This window comes from Python bivittatus, unplaced genomic scaffold, assembly GCF_059951505.1.
Source record: "Python bivittatus isolate LINGU-HERP-01145 unplaced genomic scaffold, Pbiv_v1 ctg000840_np1212, whole genome shotgun sequence".
NCBI classification, from domain to species: Eukaryota; Metazoa; Chordata; class Lepidosauria; order Squamata; family Pythonidae; genus Python; species Python bivittatus.
The window spans coordinates 16,919,695-16,933,975 of NW_028277113.1; the positions used below are offsets into that span (position 1 = coordinate 16,919,695).

A 14,281-nucleotide genomic window follows, 5' to 3' on the forward strand; every position below is an offset into this window, starting at 1 on the left:
CTTGCAGGATTATGTTAAGCAGAACAAAAAGGCATTGCCTACAACGAGTTCCACTGCAAGTCCCTAAAAAGGAAAGTAAAAGTAATGCTTCAGTCTTCACAGACTACTCATATGTGAAGGATAAGATACAAAAAGATTAGTGGAAAAGACACCATTCCCTCTTCTCCCCCAACAATTCTGTTGCTATTCAACATGTATTATAAATCCTTTATTACAGAGGAGGGCAACATTTGAGGGTCAGGAGCAATAATTCAGTCTCCAAACCTTGTGGAAGATCATAAGAGGTTATTTGTTGACATCACCGGAACAGGCAGGACGTTTTTTGTCAGTGTTTTAATGGTGGGAATTGGAACAGGAAGCCTCCCATTCCCTCCTTTTAAACTCCTGCACCCCATTCCCCAAACAGCCCAAAATAGCAATTTTACCATTTGGGTGAGAGCAAATGCAGATGGGAGCAGTTTGCCTTTCAGAGGCTTCCACGCCCATTCCCACCCTGTAAATCTCTCCAAACTACCCAAAATCAGGTTGGACTTGGCCTGAAAAATTGTGGGGTTGGGCCTTTAGGTGGGTTTAAGGGTAGATATAGGAGGAGCTTGCCCTTCCCATTCTTAATTGTGTGATATATAGAACCTTGCCAAAATTTGACTATTTTGGTAGCATGAACTTGAAATGTTGGGGGCCCTCTTTGAGCTAATACAGCTACACAACAGACAGAGAGCAAGAATAATCAGATGCCATGCAGAACACAAGACAGAATTACAGAAATCAGTTACAGAGATCAGTGAAATTCCAGCTGTGATAACTTTATTGACTAAACCCAGTTTATCTAGCTTTGATAATAGTTTGACAAAGCTTTGTGATATGGGTAAGTTGCAAGTTGTCATAGGGTAACTTTCTAGGGTGCAGGTGCCCTACTGGGAGAAGAACATTGGGAATTACATTTAGAAGAATATTGGAAATACATTTGGTATGTAATTTTCTCCTGCTGTTGTTTGCCAATGCAGGCAGCAAATAAGGATCCCTCACCATCCATTTTTGTTCTCCATGGTTGCTTCAGATGAGAACTCTGTCTGACAGCCCCTGTTGATATACCTGCTGCCAAAGCTTAAGATCTGTCACTTGTCTGCCTTTTAGCTTACCACAGGACCATCATTTTTAAACCCCTGAATGCCTTCTGAGGCTAGGTCCAAAGCAGCTGGAGAAATAATAGTAGTTCAGGACAAGAGATTGCATTAGAGAATCTGCAACTATCTTGCCATAATAACTTTTTAAAAAAGAGATCCTCAGATTCCGCTGCCTCTCAAGTAAAGCCTTTCAAAATACTTAAGGCAGGGTCATCAATACAATATTCCTGGGTGCCAGAACAGCTGTCAGACCCAAGAGGTGCAGCAATTTTATGAAAATGGTTGAAATATGGCAAAATGTTGTTAGAAAGCAAAATCCAGTGAAATCTATAAGAATGCTGAAATCTTGTGGGATTATGGAGTACTCATAGGAGGGCTTATACATTTTGCAAATCTTGCTGAAATCTTATGAAATTTTGATGATTTTTAGAGGGAGCAAAACTTGTTATTATCTTAAGAATAGGTTCCCACTAGCTTACTCTTTTCCACCTTCAGGTACCATTGCTTGTGATATCTGATAATTGCATCCAGTGATGGTATGACACCATTTCATAGCTTTGATCTCTTATGACTCAATTCTCTGCTTTTGCATAATATGACATCTTCAATAATATTTATTCATTATTTGATTGATTACTAGCTATGATTCTGTTCTGTAGACCTTTCTAGCTCATGACATCTGATTTTGAAACATTTGAACCTCTGTTCCTTCATATTGCGATCCATTCAAACCATTCCATCCTCTTACAGCTTCTCATATAATTACCCAAAAGCCAAAAGATGCCATCATATATCAAATCAAGTGACTCTCTAGTGGAGCCCTGATGGTGGGCCCTCTTCCTTAGTCTCTTCTTTCTTAAAGACATTCAGCTGATACAGCTTTGACTTTGAAGTATCCATTTATACATTCATGCAAATTGTCAATATGGATAATGATTTTCAAAAGGATAATTATAAGACACTCCTGGGAATTGAACCGAAGTGTTGCTGGGAAATAGCTCCACATTTTAAGCCTCCTGTCTCTATCTGTATATATATATACCACAGCTGGGAAAAGAAAGTAGCAATTCTGCATGCAAATCCTGCAGTCTACACTGAACTATAATGTTCCTAAATAATTCCATACAACTTCTATAGGTAACGTTTGCCAGGAAGAGTGGCGCTGGGAGCTCTACAGTGATGTTGGAGGCCTTCTGACATCACTCCACAGCTCTGAAAGGAAATGTGAATACAGAATTAGACTCAGCAGGAAGAGAATGATCACAGATAAAACCTTAAATGCAGGATGAATCCTGTCAGCTACCAAAGTCACAGTTGTTCCTAGTTGGGAAATGACTGGAATCATGTTGGGAAGGTGCAGGGTGATTCCCATTCATGAATTCACCTTTAATCACATTACAAGAAGCAATCCCATACTACTTCCTCTTCTCTTCTGATATTTTCCCATAGTACTTCTTCATCTTTAAGGAAACCCAGTTGGGCTCTAATTCCAAAGGAGAGTGTAACTCTGGTGTCTCTTCTTAGGTATATGTGACCCTAAACATGGCCTAGGCAAACATTATATAGATCTCACCCAAATTCTGTTCCTCTCAAAGATTTTAAAGATAAAATAATTTTGCTTTAATGGACTTCTCTTTTTTTCTCATGATGTAGAAATATTTCCTGCCACTACCCAGGGCAGGTCAGCCGTGTCATTTTTTTCTCGTTAACAACCAGCTATCCCAGTGCAGAATCTACAGATACAAATCAAACATTCTTTCTCCGTTTTTAAATTCTATGGTATTTTATTTCTAAGAGAGTTTGTTTCTCACTTCTGCATTTTCCATAGTTTGTATTGCTTCCTTTTAATAAAAATATTAATACTAATCTCTTCAGAAGTATGCTTATTCTTATTAATTCAGAAAAAATATTTGCAGTCTTCTGTCATTTCACCTGATTAGTGGAATTTGGCAGTTATGTTTATGTCCCACTGTCTTGTTATTATTCTGGAGTTCTTTTACATTAAGAATAATCTTCCTGTCAATTAAAACTACCACTATTTCTAACATGAAATTAATTTTAAACTGACATTCTATATTTTCCCTAGGAAAGAATTGTGAATGTTCTTTTTCTATTGTTAGAAATCCTGTGCAACTCACTACATTACACCCACACTAAAAACATGTCCAAATACTGATTTTTTCCCCTCAGGTTCACTGCTTTATTTATTCCTCCATAGAGGCTTTTATCTCTTATGTCTTTTATTTCACTCATAAAAATCCTTTAGCTGGCTATCAGTCTCTGGAACTTCTCTTATTTCAGGCTGCAGCATTAAGTTTATAGCGTAAACACAAAAAGTACAGACTAATATTGCAAAAAAAAATTCTGTCATTCCCAGGGCACTCTGAAATCTTCACAATATCAGAACCAAGACATTTGCCTTTCACTGTAATGCTCATGCTCTCTAAAAAAATCACTTTATTTATTACACAAAAATTTCCTGCTATGCGCCATTATATTTGATTGATTATGTGCCATCAAGTCCTTTTCAACTCCTAATGACCACATAGATAGATTTTCTCCAAGAAGATCTATCCCTAACCTGGTCTTTCAGATCTTCCAATGGTGCATTTTCCCCCACTGTAACTGAGTCCATCCACTTTGCTGCTGGTTATCCTCTTCTCTTTCCTTTAACCTTTCCCACATTAGAGACTGTTCCAGAGAGCTAGGTCTTCACATAATGTGTCCAAAGTAGGATAATTTGAGCCTAGTCATTTGTGTCTCAAGTGAGAACTCTAGGTTGATTTGTTCAATGATCAATTTGATTGTTTTCTAGGCTGTCCAAGATAGTGTCAGGAGTCTTCTCCAATACCAAACTTCAAAAGCGTCAATGTTCTTTCTATCCTGTTTCTTCAAAGTCCAACTGTGCAGATCTATGGATCTTGAAAGGATCAGATAGATATGTCCTAAGTCATACAGAGCTTTAAATGTTTAGGTTAATCTTAAATTGTGCCTAGAAAGCAATTGGCAACCATTGCAGGTCTTTCAGCATGGATAGCATATAGACCAGATGTTGTACACTGGTAAACAGCTTAACTCTGCATTATAACTCCTTGTAGAATATAGTAATTGTGATGGTGAGAAATGGCAGTGAATCCAATTGGTTCAGAACTATTCACAGCCAACACAGAACAAGCAAATGTCCATAAATGGTCCTTGCCTCAGTGGCTACTTGGTTCAATGATGGCAGACAACCAAGGAGAACTCTGATACAATGAACTTGCTCTTTTATGGGAAGCACCGCCTATGACAGGCCAATATCCACTCTCTGAATTTGCTTTCCTACTGACCAACAGCTCCTCTGTCTTATCTAGATGTAATACCAGTTAGTTCAAACTCATCTAGCCATTACTGAATGTAGGCACTGTTTGAGGAGATAGCATGAAGTAATAGACCTGGGCATCATCATTATACTATTGACATCTCATTCCAAAGCTCCAGGTCCTCTCCTGATGGTTTAATATAAATCTTTAATTGCAAAAGGTACAAGATGGAACATAGAAAGCCCACAGAACAATAGTTGAGATGCCAAACAATAGTTGAAGTTGCCCAGTGAAACCTTCAAATATACAAATTGACAGGAAGGACTGTGCTTTCTGTACAGTTCCTAATTTAAAACTTCCTTACTTTATCCTTGCAGCAAATCCAAGCCACCATTGTATCCTGAGTTTTTTTTAATGATGTTAGTGGAAAGTCAGGAATGCTATAGGCCAGTGTTGTCCAAACTTGGCCACTTTAAGATGAGTGGACTTCAACTCTGGCTGGGGAATTCTGGGAGTTGAAGTCCACTCATCTTAAAGTGGCCAAGTTTGGACAACACTGCTATGGGTTGACTGTGGTGGATTTACCAAGTTTGTGCAGTGCCAAGGTCCTTGCCTCAATAAACGTCTGACACTATATGTCTGTGATAAGCAGCAGGCATACAATTTCTTTCCTTATATTTGCAATCAGAGATCCCCTTCCAGCCAAAGGTGTCATTTGGAGAAGTTGAGCAACGTGTAACATATTCATGGACATGAGGTATGGGTGTGCGTGTGTGCATGTAATCTAGCTATCATTCACTAGCCTACCGCTTTTTTTCAGACTACATAAAGTAATAACCGCATGAGTAGAGTTTATATTGCAGAAGTTTTAGAGAAGTGCCACTACTACATTGTCATGGATGGATGGACACCTTGGAAGTGAAAGTTCAAGAGGAAATGGCAAGAATGGTATGTCTCATTCTTCAACCAAGAACTTTAATACTGAACCTGCAAGATATCTGCAACCTGAACACATCTGATGAGCCCACTGCTGCTCACAATGATAAACCAATGAAAAGTGTTATAACTTGGGTTAAAAGAGGTTAACAGCAGTCAGGGAGCAGGCAGGGACACAATTTCAAAATGTTTCTGCAGCAGTGAGGATTTGTGGAGCTGTCCTTAATCTCCATAAAAGAAAGGATGGCATAGAAATCTTTACAATAAAGAAAATGAATAATTTTCTCAGTGTAGATATTCCCTTCTAATGTAAAATAATTTACTTAAATAATACCATGAATACACCTTCTCCTTGTTTAGCGACTGCTTCCTGTTACAACAACTTGGTTGTTAAGGGAAATGGTCACTAAGCCAACAAGTGACTGAGAGAGAGACAGAGAGATGCTGCGAAGATCACTGATTGCTGCCATCTCATTCAAATAAAGTTCTTGCTTACAGTGTCCTGTGCCTGACCTGTTTTTCCCCCCTTTTTTTTGCTGCCTTGCAGGGTGGAGAGATTGCTTAAACAAGCTGTCTATTCCTGAGTTGCTTTTCTCTGGAGTACAGTGCCTCCCTAAAAAGCTCTAACTGCAAGTTAACAAGCTGAGCTCTATGACCTTAATTAGTTGATTTGAACCCTTCAGCCAGATGGCACTGCTGTCTGAAACTGATCAGACCTTAATCAGTTTCACACTGAAGAATTTTGTTGTCAGGTGCATGAAATTTGGCCTTAAATGCACACATTGGTCATAAAATGAAATTTTTATTACTGTTTATTTATTAACATCATATTTGCAAATGGTTGCTAACCAAGGTGGTTGCTAACTGAGGAGTGGCTGTACAACTAAACTGGACTAGTGGTCTTTCAGCTGAAGGTATTTATATTAGTGATTGTCAGGTGCTATAGCAGTTGTTTCTAAATTTCTGTAGCTATTGTTTCTGGGGTATTCATTAGAAACCAAATGGACACACGCTAAAGATTCTGTGTTAGAATCCCACTTAGTATGCAGACGATGGGTTACGATAATTCATGCAGCAAACAATAAATAGGTTGTAAATTAAATTGGACATAACAGTTTTCTTCCTCAAGGCCCTACACAAGATTATGTTCTATCATAATTGTTTATATTTCCACAAGGGCACTGAGTATTAAGCTTGTGCAGAGAAAGTATACATTATCCAGAACTGTCTAATGTTCTTTACTGGCAAGTAGAGATTGAATCTATATGAACTAACCCCCAGATCACCTTCAAGTCTGCTTTTACTTTTAAATGCTTTTTAATTTTTGTTTGGCATTTTCCCCTCCATACTAAACATAGGATGATGGTAGCAATGTTTGGGGGATGCTGCTAATCTCTGTCTCCACATTGCTTTCCTGAGTAAAAAGCATTGTGCGTTAACATGATCTAATTTCTACAATCTGCAGAATTATAAAATTACAAAGTTGGAATGGACTTTGAGGTACTTTATTCCCTGAATGAATGATAATTTTCATTTAGTTGTGCATTTACTAGCTTTTAGAAAACATGGGAGTTTCTAAATGTTTGAATATATATTTACAGCCCCTAAAGAGTAGTGATCAATGTCAGTCAATGGTGATACCAACCAAGATCTCAGGATTTTAAATAATGTTTAATAGTTGGTTTGGGTTGAATGCAGCTTTCTTAATGAGATCTGGCTGTTTTAATTTGAAAATGTTTGTAGCATTGTAAATATGCAAATATAGCTTTACATTCTCAGTAAAGCTATGCTGCTTTATCTGCTAGATAAGAATGTTTTACCAGAGGAGAGAATGGCAAAAATATGGATGATGAAGCACAATATGAATTATGATAATTTAAACTTCAATTTTGATCATTACTCATTTGTCCTGGAATAAAGCCCACTGGACTTACCTCTGAGTAGACATGCATAGGATTGCATTGTTAATGTAGCCTTCAGCATAATGCAGGTCAAAGAAGTTCACCTGATAAGTGTGGCTTAAAGTCCATTTACATGCTTGCATAATATTGCATTGCTTTTGGAAAGATATACCGATAATTTTAAGTGATGAAGATGTGGAAATATTGCCTATAATGTAAAAGGATTCCAGTGATTAAAAATTTGCAGTAGAATCTGCTGTTAAATACACTGAATCCCTAAACCATAATAGAAGTTGTGCACAAATTTTATTTGAGTTCACATATTAAATATGTAAATGATAAATACCACTAAATAAGTTATATTTCTCCCCCAAGCTGCTAAGCTCCCTCTTATTTCCTTAATTTTGTTCAGATCATCTTCTTAGAACAATCTAAGTCTCAAATAAAATCCCTACAGTTACAGCTCATGCAACCAAATTAAATCAAACTGATTTGAGTATTTCTCCTGCCAGAGTCCAATTCCATCATCCCATGACTATTCTTTAATAAGAGACAATGAGAGTGACCAAGTTCCATTCCCACCCCTTCAAATTATCTGAGTCAACAGAATGACTCACTATTATCATTTGAGTACATACTGTTGCCACATGTGTTTAGAAGGCCGCTCTACTATCATTGTTGTACATGGACATTGGTATACATATTCAAAACAAGATTCAGTCGGGTTATGGGCTGATAAAAAAGAAAGAAATGTTAATGAAGTATATGTAAACACAATGCTGATCTATGTCTTGCTTATAACCTTGCAACTTATTGTTACAGCTTGCAGCTTATTGTTACCCCAACAGTTAGCAGCATCTGTAACAAGCGACGATGGCCTCACAATAATGACAAATGAATCCTACTATAGCTAGGAGTAATAATTCTAATTCAAAAGGGATTCTATGGGTATTATCCTGGGGCACATGTTTTTCAAGTGGAATTGTGAGAGTACAAGCAAGGCCTTTGGCAATTATGTTTGACCTCTTCAGTAGTATCGGTAATCATGTACTGTATATTTAAGAAAGAACTCTCAGACTCAGAGACCTTTGAACCATATTTTACATTTTTTTCTACAATAAATATGAGAAATAAGTCATCTTAATCATTCTTATCTATCTATCTATCTATCTATCTATCTATCTATCTATCTATCTATCTATATCTATCTATCTTTCAGGTTATGTAAAATATATATTAAATATATATTTTTGTGTATATATTTATATACACACAGATAGATAGATTTTATCTTTTCAGGTTATATTTGATTTTTAAAAACACTTGATTTAAACTGAAACCTTTGTGATCCTTCACTAGAATGAACAATAAAGAAATGGATACATCCAGAATTATTAGATGAGATTTCTTCCTAAGACAGATTAAAATTAAGTAGAAAAATCTGAAACATGTTTGATTTATTGATATTAATACTGTAACCACAACCTCCTAAGGGGGTGACTCCCAAACCAATCACAGAACAATTAGTACAATTTGAGAAGGCCTGATCTGTCTGAAAAAAGAAAAGGAAATTGCAAGAAAGGAAAGGAAAGGAAAGGAAAGGAAAGGAAAGGAAAGGAAAGGAAAGGAAAGGAAAGGAAGAATAAATGCTGGTGGTGTAACTTGGCTTACCTACCAGAACTGAGCTAAACGTTTGTGACCTGAAATAAAGTTGTAAATGTGTGAATTGCCCCAAGTCAATCTATTCCAAAAGTATTTGGCTGGATCCAAAAGAATTTTTTCTTGAGCTTCTTGTAAAGACAGAGCCTGTGTGATTGCTTTTGAGAAATGTTTTATTCTTGCTCACTAGAGACTGTAGTGAGACCAATTATGTTATTTTTATGACAATTATTTTGGAATATAATACTTGAAGGCTATGAGGAACATTTGGCAATACTTAGTGATGATGTTAAGGCAGCATATTTGAATGTAAAGCTATGCTATGTCCTTCCACTGTCACAGATATAGCTGCACTATATGCAGTAAATATATAGTATATACATGATCTCATATGTCATTGTGGAATGTTTTCTGAACAGTATATGTGCATTTAGAATGTCAAGCTGAGCCTTGTCTTATATTCATAAATTTGTGTGGAAAACAATAATATATATTATATTACCAATGATTGAACTGGATGAGTCTTTTCAAGTAGTAGCTTATCTCCTGGCACATTAACTGTACACTATTGTAAAAGATCCTCACAACTCAGTTAGATTTTTCTTGAATAAAGAGCAAAGGCATTAGATAAGGTTTATTATATAAGTAATCCTATATTACACCCATAATATAGAAGAAGGGCTGTAGACTTCATGTGAGCACAGCACTTCTCAGCTGTTCATTAAAATAGCCCCACTATTTCAGAGAAATGGTGTGGCTGATTTAAGAATTGCATTAACTTTAATGAACTGACTCCTTAAAGCACCAGCACCTTTTTGTTTCAGGCTCACAAGGAAGCCAGAACAAAAGAGGAACCCCTATAATGAATATATTACAAAATTCAAGCAGAAACATTTCTTTTGAACAATTTTTGAAGCATGCATCGTGTATGCTAAGGATACCAGATCTGGGTTGCAAAACTATGGATGACCACAAGATGGCAGCAGAAAGAGTTTTCTGTCTCCCCACTGCCATCCATCAGTGATCTGGATTTGGAGCCTGTACTCTGGATATCATGCTGTGGTATACAGCTGATGCAATACAATTGTTGAGAGCCTCAGATTCTATAGGCTTCTAGCATTGATGCTGATGGGCCTCAGGTTCTATTGTTATGGAGGTCACTAAAGAGAAATAAAGGCATAAAGCCTATCTTGGCTATGGCAAGTCAAAAGAGCTGATAGCATCATTAAATAAAAGTAGGAGAGACTGACTTAGCAAAAAGAAAATGCAGTTGATGTCCTGTTCTCTTGGGTGTGTTTTAAATTGTGATAACCTGGATTTTTCCATCAATAATACATTCCTTAGTGTATTTAGGCATTAAGCTGAAGAAGTTCAGATTGATTTCTTATAGCTTTTGCCATTTCTTACAGGTCAGGACATAATTCAATTCTGATTAAATAATTATTTTAGCTGCATATAGCAATTACTCCGCACAAAGCAGTAAGCTTTCTTAAATTACTGCATTTAATATTGAACTCCAGATGAAAACTTATTAATTTCATCAAACTTTATCAGGTTGTCTAGAGGTGAAATTGTCAGATCTGATAAACCAGCTCTCTTGATTCAGAAGTGGCCTTAGTCTTATTTTAATGAAATGGCTGGGTACTGTCTTAATCTTTTGATTTTTAGTTTGCTATGAAAGTCCTTAAAAGAGTTAACTAGTGTCAATATAGTATTTTTGAGAAAACTGGACCTCTTAAACAGTTTTTCTAACATAACTTGACATCTGAGTATCTTGGGAGCCTGAACCCTTTCTGAATAATATTGTTTCATATACGTAATTCCACAGGGGCACCCCCATACTCAAACCTGGCCTATATTTACAAAACACATCAAACAACAGTCTGGCCAATCTCATTTTAGGGAACCATGTTGTGCAAACCTAACACATGTGCTTAGTTTATGGTTCAGTGCATTACGCAAACCCAGAAAATTTCACAATGATTAAGTTAACGATAGGTAAGAGTGTCATGTTAACAGATTTCATGGACATGCATAAAATACCTCAGGTTTGTAATAGATTGAATCTATTTTTGGAAATTAAAAGGCTAATCAATTATATATCAAGTTAATCACAGGGAAGCAGTTCCCATCTTCAATTTTGACTAATGCTTCATTTCAACTGTTACAATAAATAACTCAACAAGTTCTTTCCATGTAGCTTTTCTCCATAAAGCATCCTTGTCTGTTCCATAACATAATAAAATAGTAGGGGTGGGGGGAACAACATCCAGTAATCCAATATCCTGTGAAAGGATAATATGGTTCAGCATCTAGTCGTTTTATTATTATAGCCTTTCCCATGCATACTTTCTTCACTTAATGAAGGAATATTTCTTATTCTTTATTTGGGATCCCATATTTCTTCAAGAAAGTATTGCTATTGTGGGACTAAATGGAACATTTCTCCGTGGTCAAATATAATGAGATCTTATTTATATATTTCTTTATTAGACTTATATGGCTACCAGAAGGAACTCTAGGTGGCTAAGAAGAATAAAAACACAATATAATTAGAACATAAAGCCATATGAAATGACAAAAGTTGAAGCCCCAATAAAATTTACATCCATCAATCAACACAACCGCTGGTTCCACCATATCCTGGCCCCCGAGCCTGGAGGAAAAGCCAGGTCTTCATTGCTTTCCTGAAGGCCAATAGGGTTGGGGCCTTCTGGATATCTGGGGGGAGGCTGTTGTATGTAGGTAGGTGCCATGACAAGGAAGCACACTTCCAAGGCCTCCCAAGGTGATTTCACCAAGGGAACCTAGTGGAACAGGCAGAAACCAAAAGGGAGCAAGTAACCTGGCCCCATGCCATAAAGGGCTTTAAACGTGACAATCGGCACTTTGATTGTATCCAGAAGTCTACTGGGAGCTGGTACAGCTCACGTAGCAGTGATGTTACATGGGTGTACCGCAATTTTCCCACTACTGCCCGTGTCACTGCAGTCTGTGCCAGCTGCAGCTTCTGAAATAATGGGAATATGCACTATTTTTCTATAGAGCATGCCAATACTGGGGTGCAGAACAGTGATGCAATGTATAGTTACCTGGTACAAGCATTTCTTGGCTCTTTTCATGTTACTAGTGATGTAGGACAAAATTTCCCCTCATGCTTGTGACCACTACTACAGTAACCCCTCAGTATAAACTAGGTCAACATACCTATGAAGGAGCAAACTCATTGAAGTTAATGTCTGTTCTGAGTATAGATGCATAGTAGAAGGATCTAAGTGTGTGTCTGTCTGTATGTGTGTGTGTATGTATATATATATATATATATACATGTATATACACACACACATATATTCAAAATGTTTGCAAAAGTTTCTTTAAAAAAGGCAGTCCTTGCTTCATATCCCCATGGGGTTTGGGGACTTCGGTGGAGGAAGATGACAGTCCTATAGTGTGCATGTGTGTTTAATTTAGGGTGAAGGATAAAGAAGGACAGGCAAAGATACACGCAATAGTAACAAAACCCCACATTCTTTGCTAGAAGCTACGAAGAAACTCGGAAAGGGTTAAGGCTGGCTTGGCCAGGCTCTGTTGTGCGTATGCAATAATCTGTGTGGCTCTCTTGGCCGTCTGACAAAGAGTTGCCTCCTTCTCCTCCACCCCTTTGCATGAAGTAGGATCCTTGAGCTAACGCAGAAGCAGCCAACTGCTCCATATTTGCCTTCTATTACACATTTACATACTGGAGAAGAGAGGAGCGAGCTTCTACACCGCAGACATCATTTCTATTACAGTTGGTGAGGAAGCAACTGTATCATACCGAAGGGGAAGAGAAATAAATTATTTTTTTTTAAAAAAAGCAAAAAAAAAAAAAAAGCCCAAGCCCTTGAGATCAGCTGGCAAGTTTTGTTTTTTTTTTCCGGTCCGTCTTCCCCACACCCCAGTCTCCACTGACACTTTATACAGTAAGTGGCTTTTTAAAAATTCCTCCTCTGCTTTCGCTTCTCTTTCTCTCCCCTCCCCCCAAGCCTCCAGATATTTCCAGCTGGAAAAACACATACAAGGTTACTGGAAAGGGGGAAGGGCGACGTAATGCTCTGTTATGTCAAGGACTGGAAGTCGCTCTTACTAGAATCCTGTAATTGCATCTCTTCTTTCCTTCTTCCTCTCGTTTTCTCTCCCCCCGCTCCCCCCTCGGCTTTCGTGTTGAGGCTGGAGCGGGAGGAGGAAGGAGAAACAGGCCAGGATGGTTTTATTTTTATGGGCTGTGGGTGGTGCTGGCTGAAATTCTTTGCATTCTATGCATACGAGAACCCCCCCCCCATAGAAGCATAGAGTAAAGAAAGAACAGGAAGTCGTATGACCCCCCCCCCCCGCGCGCATTTGGCTTGTGTGCTCGCTTGCTTTCCTTCCTCTCTAGAGTATCCAGGGCGGGCATTGGCGTTAAGCAGGCTGCCGAGTTAGCTGCCCGCCTGTGCCTTCCTGCCGCTTTGCCCTAGTGCGTGACTGCGCCCGTGGAACCATTGGCGCGAGAAGTCGGGCGACGAGCAGCGTGTGGCGTTAGCACAGGCCCCGGAGTTTGAGCGTGTCCCGAAGCAACGCCCTCCGCCGGCTGCTGAGCTGGCCGCCGCCGCCGTCTGGCTAGAGCTGCGTCCCTCTCGCTGCTGCTGAAGGCCGGCTGGGCTGCTGAGGGCGAGCGGAGGAGCGCGCGCCCTTCTCCCCTCCCCCGGCGTGATAGTAGGGAGGGCCAGTCGTCGCTGCACTGTATAGTACGGGGCTGGGTGGCTGCCGGAGGGGTGAATGAAGCGAAGAGGCGGCGCAGGAGGAGGAGGAGGAGGCGGCGCTGGGACTGGGATGTGCCCAGCAGCAGTAGCAGTTCCAGCTCCTCCACTATGCTCCTACGTTCAGGCCCCAAATCGGCTGGAGGCTCCTCCGGGCACTACAGCAAGGAGTCAGTGAGTGAGTAAAGGCCACTGCTGGGCACCAGGCAAGGAGGTAGGGCTCCGTTACAGGTGGAGGCCTGCGTTACCCTTCACCTTGACACATCCTCCCCGGCAGCTTCTGCTTTTTTCACCCGGGAGTCTTTCTCTGGGAGAAAATACGGACCGTGCAGGACCTTCAAGGGGCTGCCAAGATTCTTTGGGTTTCCAGGAAGGATCGGCTTTTCTGTAGACATGACAGAGTTTCCCCATCTTAAATAAAAAATAAAAAATTAAAGGGGGGAGAAGAGAGAAAATTCCGAGTATTACTGCCTTCGAATTACGTTCTGTGTCTCTAGGTTGCTGTCCTGCTTCCCGTCACTCTAAAAATTATTTTTAAAAAGTTACCCTATTTTAGTTTTCCGAAGCCTTAATCTAATCTC

The 14,281-nt window shown here is 39.1% G+C and overlaps 1 protein-coding gene and 1 long non-coding RNA gene across 10 annotated transcripts in view; one reads left to right on the plus strand and one right to left on the minus strand.

Moving 5' to 3' along the window:
- Positions 1-871: 871 nt before the first annotated feature.
- LOC148213709 (uncharacterized) lies at positions 872-13,105 on the minus strand. The gene is made up of 3 exons (XR_015794083.1): positions 13,049-13,105; positions 7,297-7,471; positions 872-2,336 (listed from the first exon to the last, which is right to left on the minus strand). It is a non-coding gene; the product is annotated as an uncharacterized LOC148213709 (long non-coding RNA).
- Positions 12,591-14,281, plus strand: part of ATXN1 (ataxin 1) — a 238,728-nt gene continuing 237,037 nt past the window's right edge. For 7 of the 9 annotated variants that reach the window (XM_088130943.1, XM_088130946.1, XM_088130944.1 and 4 more), the window contains exon 1: positions 13,358-13,914. The gene's annotated coding sequence lies outside the window, so the exon portion shown is untranslated. Of the gene's footprint in view, positions 12,885-13,357; positions 13,915-14,281 lie in introns of those variants that run through there. The other 2 variants (XM_088130940.1, XM_088130941.1) reach the window with 2 other exon arrangements.